This window comes from Xyrauchen texanus, chromosome 14, assembly GCF_025860055.1.
Source record: "Xyrauchen texanus isolate HMW12.3.18 chromosome 14, RBS_HiC_50CHRs, whole genome shotgun sequence".
Classification (NCBI taxonomy): domain Eukaryota; kingdom Metazoa; phylum Chordata; class Actinopteri; order Cypriniformes; family Catostomidae; genus Xyrauchen; species Xyrauchen texanus.
In genome coordinates this window covers 41666217-41686022 of record NC_068289.1, presented here as the reverse complement: position 1 = coordinate 41686022, position 19806 = coordinate 41666217, and the positions used below count along the sequence as shown (strand labels likewise).

Sequence of the window (19806 nt, the reverse complement as noted above, 5' to 3'; positions counted from 1 at the left end):
TTATAATATAACAGACCTTTAATGTTTGAGCCCTCTGATTGTGTTATTTATGGGTATAATTCTGATCCAGTAATTTTGAAGCTGTAAAGCTGCGGTCACACTTGGCTTTGCGCTTGCGAAATTCAGATCCTTCAATGAAGGACATATTGGCAAACAAAATATGTTTTTAACTTTATTGAGCCAAGAGGTCAGTGTGTGATATTTAGATCCTCAATTTGTCAAATGTTCTCTGGCTATCCAAATGAACATTGTTATGCACCATAAATTATATTTTTCGCATAAGTTTGTATTTCTGGGCTCCTGTAGCACGAAGTCTAGTGTGAACACAACTTTAGGTTGTCAAACGATGTAACGAACACTCACTTTGAAACACAGTGACTAATTACTGCAATTTGATTAGTATTTGACTTTATTTGTGGTCAACCAGCTGTGTTACAGAATGCAGAGTCATTTATGTAATAATGAAGTTCTTTTAGACTTTAATAGTTATTTTAAATGAATGCCACTCGCCACTTATTCAGTGTGAATTTCTTATATAACTTTAAAAAAGGCCATTTGTATAAAGTTTTAATGCAGCAGTAGAGGAACTCATGCTGTTCAGAATTTAAATTTTGTGGATTACTTGGGTACAGTGGGGTTAAAGCCTCCTTAAATTTAAATATATGTATATGTATATGTCAATCAAAATATTACATTATTGGAGAAAAGAATATTGATGAAGCAACATCATTTGAGTAAAATAAAATGGTATGTATGTAGTGTACCCTACTGGCTACCTTTAGAATGTATTATTATTATTATTATTATTATTATTATCTCCCCAATTTGGAATGCCCTATTCCCAGTGCGCTCCAGGTCCTCGTGGTGGTGTAGTGACTCGCCCAATCTGGGTGGCGGAGGATGAATCTCAGTTGCCTCCGCGTCTGAGACCGTCAATCCGCACATTTTATCACGCGGCTTGTTGAGCGTGTTACCGCGGAGACCTTGTGCGTGTGGAGGCTTCACGCTATTCTCTGCGGCATCCACGTACAACTCTCCACGCGTCCCACCGAGAGCGAGAACCACATTATAGCGACCACGAGGAGGTTACCCCATGTGACTCTACCCTCCCTAGCAACTGGGCCAATGTGGTTGCTAAGGAGACCTGGCTGGAGTCACTCAGCACGCCTTGGATTCGAACTCGTGACTCCAGGGGAAGAATTTTTTCTGTCTTTGATTCTTTCTACCTAATATTGTCTTACTTAAATGTTTTTGCTTTTCTGTCTTAGTTCTCTTCTTTCTTTCTTTCTTTCTTTTTTTCTTTCTTTGTCTTTCACTTTATTTTATTCTTTCTACCTAATAATTTTCTATTATTTCTTAAATATTCTTTCTTTCTTACCTAATATTCAGCTTATATTGTCTCTTAAACATTTTGTCTTTCTTAAAAGTTTTTGCGTTTCTGTCTTTGTTCTGTTCTTTCATTCTGTCTTTCTTTGTGTTTCGCTTTTTTTGATTCTTTCTACCTAATCATTTTCTTTTCATTGTTAAATATTCTTTCTCTTTCTTTATTTCTTTGTCTTTCATTCTTTCTACCTAATAATTTTCTTTTCTAAATATACTTTCTTTGTTTGTCTTTTGTTTTCTTTTCTTTCTGCCTAATAATTTTATTTTCATTGTTAAATATTCTCTCTTTCTTTCTTTCTTTCTTTCTTTCTCTCTCTCTCTTTCTTTCTTCGTGTCTTTCTTTCTTCGTGTCTTTCTTGTTCTTCAGTTTGTTCTTACTTGCTCTCTTGTGAATGATGCCTGTCCCCCCTCTTGGAGACGCGCACATCTGATCGCACCGGCCCTGCGCAGTGTTGCCTCTGTACAGTATCGTGACGTCGCGCTTTTAAGCTGGAGGAGCGACGCTTTCCGCCCGCCCGCGCGCGTCAATAGACGTCCAGACGGTTCATTAAGCGATAGAGGGGCATCAGAAGCAGGTACAGTGCCATGATATATCACATGACTGTACGGCCACAGCAGCATCAAATACGAAGTTAGATATGTGCAGCCCGTTGCGGAACTGTAATGCACTGTACGTACTGTACTGTAGACCAGAGCGCAGTTTAAAATATACATAACTCAGCAAAAGACAACTACACACACACCACTGCTGTTCTGAAAACGGAGCTAATCGTAAGTCTGATTTCACGTTACTTTTAACATCGACTCCCATTCGATGTGATGACATGCATGCGGCAATATGCCATGCTATTGTTTTATGATAGTGGTAACTATTATTAGGGACTTCTCGGCAGTTCTGCATATTTTCTCTATTTATGCCCCTTAAAAATGTAGGCTATCATGGTAACCATTTCCAACCAAACAGCATAGTAATGTTTAAATAGTCAATTGTTATTTGCAACACTTTCAAATGTCATAAATATGTTAAAAGATTGATTCTGAGAGCTTTAACTCTATTTGAAGAAGGTCTCATATTAACCTGAATATGCTTTTACAATAATGACTGTTCTGTGATGTTTTGGGGGAAGTTTACCAGGTTTTTACAATACATTAATGGATTCTGCCTTTTATGTTTGTGATGAATAATGTATGATATGTATTTATCTTTATAGAGAAGAAGTCAAAAAGCATGCTTAATGTTTGCATGTAGTGATATGTGGTTTTTTGTTGGTATGTGTGTATATATATATATATATACACACACACAGTACTGTGCAAAAGTCTAAGGCACATAAGATGTTTCACAAAAGCATTTGTCTTAAGATGGTTATTTATATCTTCAGCTTTAGTGTGTCAATAAGAAATATGAATGTTAGACTCACAAACATTACTTTTGCAAATAGAAAAGATTAGAATTGAAGAACAGGGCGCCCTGCAACAGATGTCATGTCCCCCACAAACCCCCACTGAACATCGTGTCAGTCTGAGATTACATAAAGAGACAGAAGCAATAGAGACAGCCGAAATAGACAGAAGAACTGTGGAAAATTCTCCAAGAAGCTTGGAACATCCTATCTGCCAACAACCAAGAACTGTGTCCAGGTGTATCTAGGAGAATTGGTGCAGTTTTAAAGGCAAAGGTGGTCACACCGAATATTGATTGAACTTTTTTACATTTACTGGACTTTGTATGACATTAAGTGATAAATGAAAACTATTTATGGCATTATTTTTGAAGACATCCTCACTATGCATCATTTTTCACAAGTGCCATATATATATATATATATTGAGTTTTATTAGATAAACTGCATCTGGGTCGAATTGATCTTGTCTTAGGGATTGATTTCTGTGGTAAAAGTGGCACCTTGTTCCACAGCCACCTACTGGTAAGGCAGAGATATGCAAGCAACAATTTAATAAAACTCTGCTTGGCTGACTTGTTATTCGCCAGATATAGTATTCAAAATTTTTTAAGCAATTTTGAAGGGTTTTTAAAGCTATTATTGCACTCGGACAGAATAGATAGCGTACTCTCCATGTTGGTATGAGGTATGATTTTCCTAATATTTGCTACATGAGTGACTTTCAGACTCATCTTTCAAACCAGCATAGCTGTCTCTGTGACAGTGCCGGAGCTAGGGGTGGCCATGGACCAAAACCTGGCCTCCCCACTCACAATTGCCATTTTTGTGATTTTTTTGTCTTTGTTTTTTAGAGGTGGAACAAGGGCTGCACATTTAAATGAAAAACTAATGACGATTATGACTGTCACGAATATGTATTGGTGAAAACTGACGATTACAGCATTCAATTTAAGTCTGCTCCTGTTGCGTCAATGGTTTCTATTTACAATGCGTTTTTGCAGCGGTTGAGTATACTAACCAATCACTAACATGTCTGTTGAGCAATGAAATGGCAATGGCCAATCAGAGCAGCTTAAATGAGTCCTCCGTCCTATCAGCAATGACAAATGATCCTAATGCACAAATGTCAAATTTCAAACTGTGTAAACCTGCAGTGAGTGACAGCAGTCTTGTAACGGGAGAGTTTGTCGCATTGCTCGATTTCTGTGTACAATTTATTAAAAATGTAATAACAGTTTTGTTTTTTCATGTTAATAAGTAGGCCAGTGTGAATTTGATTTGTACAAAATAGCAATAAAGTAATTCGGCTGAACTGTTCTAAGTGTGTTTTGGAGGTGAAGCCAAGATAAAGAATATGGCATGAATAGCATATATGTGACATCATGGTAATTTAATATTTTAAATCCACATTAATAACCGTGATTACAACATCAAGGGCAATAATTGACAATTGTGATTTTTACTATAATCGTGCAGCCCTAGGTGGAACCGTCTCTGCACTACCGCAACACACAGGAGACTTAACTTGTACGCACACCAAGGTCACCGCACCTCTCCGTCACTGTTGTCATTTTATCAACTCCCCTCCATTTTTCTGTCAACGCGCCTTGCTTTATACACCCCTACACACTTTCTACCCCCCCCCAACGATATATAAATGCTGCCCGAAACTTTCTGTGCCACCCCTGCACTGTGAAGAGTTCAAGGGCTGGTCTGCGCTTTTTAAGCAAATTAGAAACACTGTTCTTGAAAGACATTATGTGTGTTGTGTTTTTATTACATCAGGTTGACTGACATGTCTATGGAGGGCGGGGTTTTGGAGAGAGGGCATGTTGTTGACAATAGCAAAGCTGCAATATTCTGCTAATAATAGCATTAAAGTAGATAAGAATGATCACAATTTAGCATGACAATAGATGCAAGAAAGTAGACCAATCGTGATTTAGTATGGCAGTAATTCAATGGTTACATATTGAACAATGACTGAACAGTAAAAGTCAATCAGAAATTTTCACAGAAATTCACACTTCAGTCTTACTTATCTATTAATATTATGATGTTGAAAGTAAAATATAATGTTTATAAAAAAAAAAATAATGAAGGCTACAATTCTACAAGTTTGAATACAGTCTGTATGTAAAGTAGTTCAGGCCGAATTAGGCTAATTGCTGACTTTTATGCTACATCATATGTTAGCAGAATTATCATAAATATGAGTTTCCCACTCTGAAGTTGCACATGGACGACCCCTGAAGTTGTAACTATTACTGAGAAAACTCTCAACTCTCAACAGAATTCTGACAACACATGAAGCCAGCATTAACATTTAGGATTAGTGGTTTAGAACAAACCCTAACTATAATGTTTGAAGAATATCATTACAGTGGTGCCTTGCAGGCATTGCATTTGTAAAGGAGAACCTTAAAGAAATGTTCCGAGTTCAATACAAGTCAAGATTAATCTACAGCATTTGTGGTAAAATGTTGAATATAAATACCTAAAAAAATATTTCGACAAATTGGGGTAACAGTAAGAAACTTACAGCAGAAGTCAATGGGGCCAGTCAATAGATGTTAAAATATACACTGTTTCAAAATTATAGCCACAAGATGTAAACATTATACATGTTAACATGATTTTAATGTGAGAAAATCTGAGATTTATTGGCGTTACAGATTACAGGGTTTACCAATGCTGCATCACCATTATATTGAAGTTGTAATATTGGATATAACTTTACATAGGTATGTGCTGATGTATCGGCCAATGATATTTATTGGCCAATTAATGACCACATTAAAACCATCTGCAAGCATGAAAAAAACATGTTTCAATTATAAACAATTAACATCACACATTATAAAAACTCTTTGAATTAAAATGCACAATTCAGAAATAACGATAGCCACAGAATTTAGAAGGGTTGGGAAAGAACATGTAACATTTCATTTTTTATTCTTTCTCGTTCTCACATTAATGAGGAAAAACCGTCATTACGTGGCACTTGTGAAAACGGCACTTACCTATACATGATTATGTAAAACCATCCAAACGCTTTGAAAACAGAAAACTTTGACTTCAAAACATTGATATGGCATCCATTAAGGCTGCAGGATTTATTGAGTTAAGATTGAAATCACAATCAGGTCTTGTGCGATTACAAAAGCTTGAAAGGCTGCGTTTAAAAATAGACTCCAATCAGCTCTTCAGTTAGCACTTCAATCAGCAGTGTGTAAGCATGCGGCGCCCTCTAGCGGTCTGGACAGCATTTTTCATTATCCATTGCACCACTATAGAATTTAAAAAGGCGTTTTGTTACTTTGGTGGCTTTTTATTTTTAATTGATGTGGTTTACATTTCCTTGGAATTGAAATATAATTGGAACATAATATATTTGCATAATATGAATGTGTGATGTTTTATTATATACAGTACTTATATACTGTGCAAACATGTAAAATGTGAGTTCTATTGTTTTGAACTACAAAAACAGAAGTCCAAAATGTTTTTACATCAAGCATCATGCTATGATTTTTGTGTTATTTTTAATATTTTTTATCTTCTATTTATCTTTCATAGTGGCTCTTTTGAAACTTTTGGCCTGTGCTTATTGTTAGAGCTAAAACTTTTGTACCTCTTTTTAAAATCCCTGAGCAAAACAGTGATCTGATTAAAAACAGCTAAAATCAGTATCAGCCCCAACATTTCAGAAAAGTGGATCCCTAAATTTACACAAATAACGTTAGCAATTGTCACTAAAATAACATTAACACATAATTTTTTTATGTGACAAGGTATGTTTAAAGAACGCGGTAGTTGGTAATCAATATTATGCTACAAATACTATCTATTGAGCTTGTTTTGAACCCAGAACACTCCTTTAATCATTAACAACAGCCTGTAAAATGATTATGCATTATGGCACTTGTATTGGTCAATAATGTGTCTGTAACAATACTGTAGCAACAAAGGACACAGGCTTCTTCAAACCAAAGCTTCATTTCAGTCTCCTCCCAGCACAAGGCTTGTTTACTTTACAGATCCATCTTTATTTGTCTGTGTGGCTCCGCGCTGGCCAGCCAGACAAACACAGTGTGTGTTAGTAACTTGATTGCATGTAATGCCACATTAGAGAGGACAGTGTTTGTGAATGTGATGATTGTAGTGATGGAACGCAGTCGGCCGAGGGTGGGTGTCTGGGGTTGTGCTAAAGGCTATAATTATCTGATCTTGTATGTCCGGCGAGTCTTTTGTGTGGCCCTGGTATCATGCGCTTAAATGAAAGACCATGTGACAAGTCACTCCTCAACTCCTCACTCCTCCCTGCACAGCATTTACACAGGCAACTGGTTTCACGGATTGTCACATTGCACAAAGAACTTCTCTATAAACTGAATGCATATTTCAGGGCAATATAAAACAAATCAGGCCTGGAGGTATTTGAGAATCGGAGGGGGACTTATTTTGTCTTTTGACATCCAATTATCCGTCACTCCAGTTGGTTTAGGAGCTTGAAATGGGTCATTCCTGCTACTCCTACTATGAAATACATTTTCATGGCTCTTAATATATTAGATCAAATATTTAACTCACAGTTGTTAGGTTCCATTCAGTTCATTTCATGCCATTGTGTAAATAGTCAAGCTATAATTGATAAAGTTTAATTGCTTGATCAGCGCATATTCCTGAAAGTCTGGTATACCCACAGAAATATATAAAATATTATAAAACAAGCATATTAATTACTTGAAACTTAAAAGTTACAGTGTTCAAGAGTGCATAACAGAAATGACCTAAACATGAAACAAGACCAACTAACATCAGGCCGGATTGGTTTACGCTTCATTATTGAACTCGATTATCTGTGATTTGTAAGAGATACATCCACACAGCCTATTGAGGGAATGATGTAATGACCTAATGGGTGATTCTTACTAAACCTGCCAAGAAAAAGCAAAATGATGATATTTTGGAAATAGAAAATAAAGTATTTTTTTGGGCTATTAAGATTTTTAAAATTTTGACATTATTTTAATGACAGATCCCCCAATTATTTAAGCATCAGATTTGTATTCCCTTGGTATTGCCCTTTAAATTGGCTGATTTTTCGCCTAACCCTACCCCAACCTTACCTTAAACCCTTGTCTAAACTAATCTAAACCTACACATACCTCAACCTCAGTAGCAGAAAATGTGAATCTTGTGATTTTGTATTTACACAATGAGTACGTTTATTGTTTGTAATGTAATGCTAAAATAATACTAAATATTGCATTAGATCTTTTTGTCAACTTGATTTGTTGTAAATAAACTAACGCAAACTAATGATAAAAAGCATTTTTTTTTTTTTTACTATATTAAATATCATTCATAAAGTTTTCTGTCCTGTCAATCACAATAATTTTTTTTTTAAATTCGTTTTTAATAATGATTTTTTTTTTTTTTACTCTATTTAGTAAAAAATGGCTCAAAGTCACCCTTGTGGTGTTCCTGGTCAAAAATGACTGGCCCATTAAAATATATATACAGTTCTCATCATGAATATATTTTCACTATTTTTTGTTAACTTGATTTCTACTATACTGCTATATAACTTGAGTTAAAATAGCATTATTTATTGAATGTTTTGACTGAAATGTTCTGTGCTTTTTATCAAAATTCTTATTTTAATGTTGTTTTTATATTTAACAAAGAATTTTACTTTGACACTTTAATTTTCTCAATAATGGCATATACCTGCAGTGTTACTGGCCAAAAATTATGATATACAAGAAGGAACATCGGCCTAAGAATCAAAGGGGGTGTGTGTTTAATGTGTGTTTATTTGCACATACTGTTAGTCATCTAATGGTTGGACAGGCTCCTGAACACTATTTGTTCTTTTTTGTAACCTCATCAATTTATTCCACATACCACAGGTGTGTGTGGGCGGGTTTGGGTGGCTTACGAGGAAATATTTTCAGGTTACAAACTGGTAATTATGGGTATTACAAAGGATATTATGCAATAAATGTGGTTCATGAAAATGTAAAAATGCAGAAAGTATTTTTGTGATGTTAGGTTTAGAGTATAGAATTTACAGTTCGTACAGTATATAAATCATTATGTGTTTGGAGAGTCCTCATAAGAATATACCTGTACCAATGTGTGTGTGTGTGTGTGTGTGTGTGTGTGTGTGTGGAAATGTCCGAGCACACACTCACCCACACACCCCCACATACCTCTCAATCTTTGCTGCATTGGTAAAAATCATACAAAATTTCAGAGCTAACAAAGGGAGTGTGTGTGTGTGTAAGAGTGTGTACACATGTACAAGGACTTTATGCGTGCAAGTACACATGCACATATGTGCTCATCAGATGGTTGGATAGGCTCCTGATCGCTATATTTTTCTTTTGTAGCCCCGCCCATTAATTTCCAATGGCCGGTCATTTGTGACCGGTAACACAACAAGTGTAACAAAGTAAAATAAAACCAAGAAATGTAAAGAACGTACATTTATTTAACAAGGATGTACTGTGTGTGTGTGTGTGTGTGTGTGTGTGTGTGTGTGTGTGTGTGTGTGTGAACATGTATTTATCACTTTGTTGAGACCAAATGTCCCCATAAGGACAGTAAAACCTTGTGGGGACATTTTGTCAGTCCCCATGAGGAAAACAGCTTATAAATCATACTAAATTATGTTTTTTAAAAATGTAAAAATGCAGAAAGTTTTCTGTGGGGGGATAGAATATAAAGTTTGTACAGTATAAAAACCATTATGTCTATGGAATGTACCCATAAAACATGGAAACACAACGTCTGTGTGCGTGTGTGTGTGTGTGTGTGTGTGTGTGTGTGTGTGTGTGTGTGTGTGTGTGTGTGTGTGTGTGTGTGTGTGTGTGTGTGTGTGTGTGTTCAGATACCGTATATGAACAAAGTCAAGGAATTTTATTCCAATTGGATTAACTGAAAAAAATAAAAATAATAAAAGTTGTCCGGGTCAAAATGACCGGAACAATCCCTTTTTTATATTGACTTCTATTATAGATGAAAAGTGCATTTGCAAAGTATTCAGACCCTTTCACTTTTTTCAGATGTGTTATGTTGCAGCGTTATACTTAAACCATTCAAATGAATTTTTTCATCTACACAAAAGTAGACACAAATCTGACAACTGTTGACATAAAATAAGAGTATAAATCTATAAAAGTAACGTGAGAAACATTGCTAAGATAATTTGGTCTAGGAGGATTTTTATTTGAGAAATGTCAAATAAATATCAAATAAATGAGATATTAAAAAGATATCTCATTTAGGATTTTTCTTTCCTATGGGAGTGTCCCTGAATTGGATAAGCAAGTCATTAAAGTGATTACTGTGAGAGCAGGGATACAGTTAATTATGGGAATCTGAAATCTACCTATCAATATTTCATGGCTTGCTTTTTTAGACGGTTGCATACTTAGTTAATATTCAAAGACCTTTCATTTCTGTCCTGATAAAAGAGTGTGATTTATAAGGCCTTGATTCCATGATATCATTTGAGAGAATGGTGTTGTTGGGAGTTATGTAACAGCCTTCATTAAACAGACTGTTTTAGCATTCAATCATTAAAAAGATTAGCAACGAGTTCACACTAAATCGACAGTACACTGTTTACACAGACTGCATGTGGCCTATTTGAACAGAGCACTTAAAAGGGATAGTTCACATAAAAATAAATATGTTCTCATCATTTACTCATCCTCATACTATCCCAGACGTGTATGACTTTCTTTATTCTGCTGAACACAAATAAAGATTTTTAGAAGAATATCTCAGCTCTGTAGGCCCATACAATACAAGTGAATGGTGGCCAGAACCTTGAAGATCCAAAATGCATATAAAGGTAATCCATATGACTCCAGTGGTTAAATCCATGTCTTCAGAAGTGATTTGGTAGGTGTGTGAAGAAACAGATCAATATTTAAAACCCTTTTCACTATACAATCTCCTGCCTGCCAAGTAGGCAGTGATATGCATGGATAATTTGAATCACCAAAAAACAGAAAGAAGACTAATGTGAAAGGGAAAGTGGAGATTTATTGTAAACAAATGACTTAAATATCAATCTGATGTTGAGTAAATTATGAGAGAATTTTCATTTTTGGGTGTACTTTCCCTTTTAACGGCTCCAGTTTCCGCTTGAAATGTCCACAGGGTGGCGCCTGTACTTGTAAATAAACAATACAGTCAACAGGAATGCATATTTAATTAAATGTACCATCAAACCCAAAACCTAAAACGAATTATCACTGGAGTAAAAATGTCATTTTAGAGCAAAAAAGCAACCTTGTTTCTGAGAACACACACATTGCACATTGTTTATGTGAACATGATTACTTCCTGGTTCCCACGGAACCAGATCCCACGTCTAAAGAGGTTACACAAACTTTCAAAAGGCAACATGTCGATTTCCAGTGTGATGATGTTGTTTTAACAGCGTGCACATGGACATAAACCATTAAAAAATGTCTTTTAAACGTATTGCCAAGCTTTGTAGAATTGCAGTGAATATTCAAAGTGTAAAACTTGAATAGTGCATTCTAGTGTTTTTGCAAATGCACATTTATGAGGCAACTGTTTTTGAATGACTTTTTACCTGTCAGTTTTTCACTGCTTACATTGACTATGCAAACCAATAAATGTCATAAAATGAACATAGGCAATGTTGAAGTCAAACATGAGTCAAATATGAGCCGGGATGGTTGTTAAACAAATTTGTCAGTAATTTATAGTGGCAGTTGTTTGAGTGGGACAGAACAGCTGCATTCCAGAAACCTGTTTTTGGTACAGAACTTTCTGTTCTGTTTCTCAAACAGTGAAACTTCTAACTATAGTGCCAGAAACAGACACTACATGGCCAAAAGTATGTGAATACCCAAACACTACGCCCATGTGTGCTTTTTGCACATTCAAATTCAGTTACATTTATGATGGGTAATGGGGCCTGGCGTTCTGTCGGCATTTTAATTCATCCTAAAGATGATCGGTGGGAAATAAGATTTAAAGCTGAAGTGTTTAATATTTGTGGCACTAGCAACACTGAACAGAATTGCGAAAATAAACATTTTCAAACAACCAAATTGCGAATCCACTCCCGTCTGCCGTTGATCAAACAGACATACAGAATAGTCTCGCCCCAACTGATGCCATGTTGTTGTGTGGATTTAAAGTTCAAACAACATATTTTAGTTTTGTTGCGAAATAGTTTTCTTTATATATATTTAAGATTTAATAAAATATTTAAGAGAGAGACTGACTCGAATGCATTATTGGCCAGACTGCTTCGAACTGACAAAGTCTATGGTAACTCAGATAACCACTCTGTACAATTGTGGTGAGAAGAATATAATCTCAGGATGCTGTTCTGAGTTGCGGGTTGGCGCTGTTTTGGCGGCACGAGGGGGACCTACACGATATTAGGCAGGTGGTTTTAATGTTGTGGCTGATTGGTGTTTGTATATACAGGTGAAACTCGAAAAATTAGAATATCGTGCAAAAGTTCATTAATTTCAGTAATTCAACTTAAAAGGTGAAACTAATATATTATATAGACTCATTACAAGCAAAGTAAGATATTTCAAGCCTTTATTTGATATAATTTTGATGATTATGGCTTACAGCTTATGAAAACCCCAAATTCAGAATCTCAGAAAATTAGAATATTACATGAAATCAATAAAAAAAAGGATTTTAAATACAGAAATGTCGGCCCTCTGAAAAGTATAATCATGCATATGTACTCAGTACTTGGTTTGGGCCCCTTTGCATTAATTACTGCCTCAATGCAGCGTGGCATGGATGCTATCAGCCTGTGGCACTGCTGAGGTGTTATGGAAGACCAAGATGCTTCAATAGCGGCCTTCAGCTCTTCTGCATTGTTTGGTCTCATGTCTCTCATCTTTCTCTTGGCAATGCCCCATAGATTCTCTATGGGGTTCAGGTCAGGCGAGTTTGCTGGCCAATCACAGTAATACCATGGTCATTGAACCAGGTTTTGGTACTTTTGGCAGTGTGGGCAGGTGCCAAGTCCTGCTGGAAAATGAAGTCAGCATCTCCATAAAGCTTGTCTGCTGAAGGAAGCATGAAGTGCTCTAAAATGTCCCGGTAGACGGCTGCGTTGACTCTGGACTTAATAAAGCACAGTGGACCAACACCAGCCGATGACATGGCTCCCCAAACCAACACAGACTGTGGAAACTTCACACTGGACTTCAAGCATCTTGGATTGTGTGCCTCTCCATTCTTCCTCCAGACTCTGGGACCTTGGTTTCCAAATGAGATGCAAAATTTGCTCTCATCAGAAAAGAGGACTTTGGACCACTGAGCAACAGACCAGTTCTTTTTTTCTTTAGCCCAGGTAAGACGTTTGACATTTGAAGCCCATGTCCAGGACCCGTCTGTGTGTGGTGGCTCTTGATGCAGTAACTCCAGCCTCAGTCCGCTCCTTGTGAAGCTCCCCCACACATTTGAATGGCCTTTTCCTGACAATCCTCATCCCTGCTGCTTGTGCACCTTTTTCTTCCACACTTTTCCCTTCCACTTAACTTTCTATTAATGTGCTTTGATACAGCACTTTGAGAACATCCAACTTCTTTTGAAATTACCTTTTGAGGCTTTCCCTCCTTGTGGAGGGTGTCAATGATGGTTTTCTGCACAACTGTCAGGTCAGCAGTCTTCCCCATGATTGTGAATTCAACTGAACCAGACTGAGAGACCATTTAAAGGCTCAGGAACCCTTTGCAGGTGTTTAGCTGATTAGAGTGTGACACTTTGAGCCTACAATACTGAACCTTTTCACAATATTCTAATTTTCTGAGATTCTGAATTTGGGGTTTTCATAAGCTGTAAGCCATAATCATCAAAATTATATCAAATAAAGGCTTGAAATATCTTACTTTGCTTGTAATGAGTCTATATAATATATTAGTTTCACCTTTTAAGTTGAATTACTGAAATTAATGAACTTTTGCACGATATTCTAATTTTTCGAGTTTCACCTGTATATTTCTATAAAGTATATGGAGAGGGGGGAAGGGGACAAGAGCTGAATTATTTTGGAAACACTGTGTGGCGGTAACAATCTTCAGTACTCAAGGGGGCGATAGAGTTTCCTGTCTGTGCCTCTTCTAGAACTCTCACGGACTTCAGCTAGTGGCATTTTCAAGGTCCAATGACTAATGAGGGGGTTAAAGTGAGTACCGTGTCTCTAATGTGCAATTATGGCTGTATGTGACAGTCTAAGAATAACTGTTTCTGCCTGTCCTTCACAGCACAGATGCATGAATGTTGAGTTTTAAGCAGAGCTGGGGTGTGTATACTCTCTTGTGAGCGCTCGTTAATCTGATAATTACTCCAGACCATACAAGTGATGCTAACTAGAGCTCGTGTTACTGCTCCACCCCTGCGGGGGGCTCCAACCTCTGACTCTGCGGTCATCTGATGTATGCTTCACTTGCTACCGTAAGAGTGCTAATGTCTTCCCAGAGGAAAATGTCATTGCTCAGGGGTTGCTCCTTCAGAGCTCAAGAAACTTAATTCTCAGTTAAGTTTCATTTAAAGATGTCATGCATTTTTCAAGAAAATTCTTTCTTCTGTCCAAGCTTATGCAGAGACAACTATAAGTAGGCTATACCTATTTTAGGTTGATTTCCCATGAAAAGTGCAGTGTGGGTCTGTGGCTTTGTTTGAGCATCTCAACTTGAGCCAACACTGGCTCAACCAGTGGCATTAGTTTAGGGCGGTACTCTCTGACAACCAATGGCAGAGTGTTCAAGAAACCTGTCTAAAACAGTGAGCATATTTACGATTATGCGTAATAAGCCAACACATTGGTTTTTATAAGGTTATAAATGGTTTAAACAAAAAAACAATTGACACAGGTAGATTTTTGTCCATTGCTTCTTGCCTTGCACCTAAACACCTTTAACTGTGTTCTTACTGGCTTATCCAATGTCTTTTTGACTTCATAAGTAGAGAATGGCCCGATGATTTGAAGTTTCATGATTTTCTTGCATAATCAGATTTTTTGAATAAGCTGATTTTGGTAGTTATTGGTGAGCATGTAAACACTTAGTCATTGTTTTTGCAATTCCACTTGTGGCTGTTAGAAATTGCAGCTTGATACTTGAAGTACCATGTCTTAAATGTCTCAGATATTTCTCCTAAAAATAATTTCCATTCTCTGTTTTAGGAGAAATTTAATTATGTAGTTGCATATCATGTATACATTGGGTATAGGACAATTACAGCATTACAGACGTGACATTTGCAGTGGAAATGTGACATTTTACTTCACATATAAAGTAGGCTACTCATTGCCATTTTTTCCAGTTTTGATTGGGGAATTAACTTGCATTATGGACATGACAAAAATGGACACAAGATTTTGGGAGACCACACACTTTGTAAAAACTCTGTGAACTAAAATACACAATCCAGATATAATAATTGCCACATAATGTAGAAGCATTGGCACTCTTAAGAAAATGGAATTATTCATTTGTATTAATTGTTGTTATACATTAATTTGGTAAAACTAGTGTAACAGACATGACAGATCTCTTCCATATGAACGTGACAGTTGTGAAAGCAGCATTTACATGATGAGGTAAAACCATCCAAATGCTTTGAAACTTGCAGACTTTGACGTCTGAGACATCCAAGGTATAATATCCACCAAGGTTGCATAATGAACTGAAATAAGATTGAAATCGCAATATGACCTTCCACAATAATGTAACCGCAAAAGGCTGTGTTTAATAATTAGGGCTGGGATAAACGATTATTTATTAAACAATTAATCTAGCGATAATTTTTTCGATGCATCGATTAATCTAACGATGAATTTTTCCAGTCCGATTCGATTCGATTATCTCCCCATTAATTGACTAATAGCAATTTATACATGTTGATTTACATATCTGAATGAAAAAAAAAATGCATTCCTAAATAAAATAATATACAAGTGCGAAGTAGTGCATTCTTAGTCAGAGGTGGCATTCAATAAAACCTTGAAGCCTTGAAAACACATAGGCCTAGCTTACTGAAAAAAGTGCATCTTGTAATTCTTCTTTCAGAATAAAATAACAACAACTTAATGTCTAGCATTCAATAAAAAAATAAAAAGGTCACCCTTACTTAGAGCTATTGAAAGAATACAGTAACTATTGTAAACTTGGGGGCTTTAAGCTAATATAGAAATTGCTTTTCCAACTAAAAATAAATAAGGAAAATAAACATTCAGAATTCAACATTTATGTTGAACATACTGAAAAAAAGCATCTTCATTCACATGCAAATAACAACTTACACTCTGACACTTTCCTTTCACCTTAAGAATACTGTGTGTGCGTGTGTGTGTGTGTGCGCGTGCGTGTGCGTGTGTGCGCGTGCGCACCTCTTTAGGTGCTGGTGCATTGCCGTGGTGCTAGAATGGAAGGCCATCTCCATTTTGCAAAGACGACATATCAAGGAATTTTTTTCCTTTAATTTAAAAGAATTCCCATACTTTAGAGGAACGAGTGCCTTGCACTTCTGATAGTCTGAGGAGCCACTCGTGTTGCTACTACTCTCCGGCGCCGCCATCTTTTTTTTGGGTCTGATGAATCGACGCGCATATTTTGCGTCGACGTATTTTTTGCGTCGACTTCATCGATGACGTCGACGCGTTGTCCCAGCCCTATTAATAATATAGTCTGCGTTGACCGCTTCAGTCTGCGTGAGCAAGCGGCACCCTCTAGCGGCTCTGTGCGGCACACACTGAGTATTTCAGGAATATTAGATGATGTTTATCATATTACAATTCAAATTGGAAAGTTAGTCATAATGATCCCTTCCCAAATGTTGTCTGTAGATGCAGAAAGTTTGAAACATGTGACAGGACAGCGATAGTCAGCAATCTATCCAAATCATCTTGGTAATGAGCGATAGAATTTTGATTCTCTCATTAATATCCATATAATTTTATACTGTATGAAGTGTCCGTAACTGTCACGTCCATATCGCTCTGACCATTTTTTCATCAGATTTTTTCCCCCTCCCCTTTTCTCCCCAATTTGGCATGCCCAATTCCCAATGCACTCTAAATCCTTGTGGTGACGTAGTGACTCGCCTCAATCCTGGTGGCGGAGGACAAATCTCAGTTGCCTCCGAATCTGAGACTGCCTCTCACGTGGCTTATTGAGCGCGTTACCGCAGAGATCTAGGGCACGTGGAGGCGTCACGCTATTCTCCGCAGCATCCACGCACAACTCACCACATGCCCCACCGAGAGCGAGAACCACATTATAGCGACCACGAGGAGGTTAACCCAACGTGACTCTACCCACCCTAGCAACAGGACCAATTGGTTGCTTAGGAGACCTGACTGGAGTCACTCAGCACGCGCTGGACTCTTGCTACTCTAGGTGGGGTAGTCAGCAGGTAAAAACTACTTGCTGAGCTACTCAGGCCCCGTTTTCATCATACTTAACACCAACATAAGTTTGATTTGTTCAAAAGCTATCAATATATTTGAATGAATATTGTTTGAGTGATACTTGTTACACCTCTAAAATGTTACGGAAGTGAAAATCAGTAACCTCATAAATCACTGAGTTCAGACTTGGCCTAATGTTTACCATAGTTCTCCTATTGGGGCATTTGTAATGTCATAACAACAGGTAAGATCATGTATGCCTCCTCAGTACTATGGCAATGAGTAAGATAAAATGAAGTCTGGTTTATTCTCCCTGAGAGATCATTTAATGTGAAATTTCTGTTGCAGTTTATCGTGATACATTTTAGTAAGGGTGAAAGTTTAAAAACCCTTTATTTTGGCAAATGGCAGTGCTGGAGCTGTTTTCCTAGTCAGGGTTGTCTAGCTGTTTGACTTCCTCTATAGGTCTTTGAAGTAATAAACCTCTCAGTATAATTCAAATGGGTCACATACGTTTTGTGGTCTGCACCACGATTTCGAGGGAAGCCTGGTTGACGCATGCACAACTGTGTGATCTGGAGATAATGGCAGGCAGATCATTGCCGTGAGTGATTCTACGATGGCTTGTGTCGCGAAAGCATATATAAAACTTATGAAGCACAGGATATGAGATGAATATCATAAAATGTTCAATGCAGGAGGAACCCCGGACACATGTAAGATAACTGAGGTCTTTTTCTCAGGGGAAATTGCAACTGCCATTTACTTGAAAGGAAATACTGATGGATGGCTTTCTTCAGCCGTTATAGACCTCCTTAGTATTATCTCATTGCTGCCCATTGATGTCTTTTAGAGATCTCTTTAGTGAATTTACTTTTCTATGGTTTTGGACTCTGTATAACCGACTGACCGCTAGCGTTCCCTTTCAGGAAAGCATGGTTCAGTCTAAAGTAAAATTTCAAAATAAACTCTCTCTTAAATGTGCATGTTAAAATGTTAATATATAACCTGACACATGGAAAGGTTTATGTGAAGACAGATTGTTTGATTTAGCAATGGCTTTGTTTTGTTTTAGCAATGCAATGCAAAACCGGGAAACAACAGCAAATATCCTGCTTAATTTACTGTAGCCATGCTCAAGTTCAGACTGAGGTGGATGTCTGTTGCCATACACTTTGTCATTTGTCTTTGCAATTGACTAAATAAGACATGTGTGCAGAAAGAAATATGACTACACAACTCTCAAAATACAAGCTTATTTATTAACTGACATTGCCTTGAAAAAGGCTGGTAAGCCGAAATGTCGGTTAATAAATAAGCTTGCATTTTGAGTTGTGCAGTTACAGTATTTTTATTTCTGTATATATAAATGCCATAACATGCACCTCAAAATTAAAGGTGTGTGGTTTAATTTGATGTCTTGTCAACATCAATCAAAACCAGCAGCAGAAGTTTGGACATGGTGCTGATTTAGGGATGGGTGGATTGATGCATAAACTTTCGATGCTTTTGATTTAGCTGAGAAAGACTTAAGACACAGTTCAGACAAGTGGGACCAGTAATGAGTAATGTAATGTTCTCAATGCATGCAATACTAATAAATACCCCAAAAATGTAATAGGTAAATTTGGCCTATAATTGTCACTATCTATACTGTATATTTAAGGTAACTTAGTTGTGACTAACTAATAAGAACTTTTGAGAATGTTACAATTAGGTTTTAGTCTGCAGAATCAATCCCCCATTTTATCCTCAGAATTTGCAAAGATATTATGGGTATTGGGTACTGGTGTTGGAATTAGTATCAATGTATGTGATATTGGCCTTGAGAGTACTTGGTATCACATGGGGGAAAAAGTGTGGTATGCGCATCCCTACACCCAATATCTCATCTCTAACTCTTAGCTTTAAAGGTGCTGTAAGCAATTTATTTATTTTTTTATAAAATGACACAGAAGACATCCCCATTACCTGACACTGTAATAGGTGCCATGAAATTTCAAACCTGTCTTTGTGACAGCCTCGGTAAACTACAAAAATATTGGAGGCGGACCGCGACAAGATAGTTTTTTAGCCAATCAAAAGAATTCGAGGCGCTTTCTGTCTGTCAGTCATTTTGCAAGTTCATAGGACAGTCCATATATGCGCAGCAGGAAGCTAAGAGTGTCAGTTTGACAGTTGTCAGTGTGTCTTGTGAGCCAAGTTAGTATAGCTGTAGGCAGGAGACTTCCAAATGGGGGCTTAATCTCCAAAAGAGGGTGGAGTTACTCAGAAAAACGGGGCTTGTGTCAACTCCATAAGGGGTTGTCAATTCTACTCACAGTTAAGGTTTGGGAAAGGTTTAGGTAAGGGCAGGGCTGGACTGGACTGGGAAGAGAAATCGGCCTGGGATTTTACATGGCAACTGGCCCAAAAAGGGGCGGCGGGGGTGTTCGCTGTCCCTATCTGCATATCGCAGTGCCATTTTGTGGTCTGTTCTGCATAACGCGGCGGCTCATTTTTGCTTATCACGGCCCATTCAGAACGTTTCGCGAACAACCAACCAGCCCGCTCGGTTCACCCGCTGGCCAGTCC

The 19806-nt window shown here is 37.3% G+C and overlaps 1 protein-coding gene across 1 annotated transcript in view; it reads left to right on the top strand.

Annotated features, from left to right (window-relative positions):
- The first annotated feature begins 1636 nt into the window (after nucleotides 1-1636).
- grb14 (growth factor receptor-bound protein 14) overlaps nucleotides 1637-19806 on the top strand; it is an 83459-nt gene continuing 65289 nt past the window's right edge. Inside the window, exon 1 of the mRNA XM_052142674.1 lies at nucleotides 1637-2154. The gene's annotated coding sequence lies outside the window, so the exon portion shown is untranslated. The remainder of the gene's footprint in view (nucleotides 2155-19806) is intronic.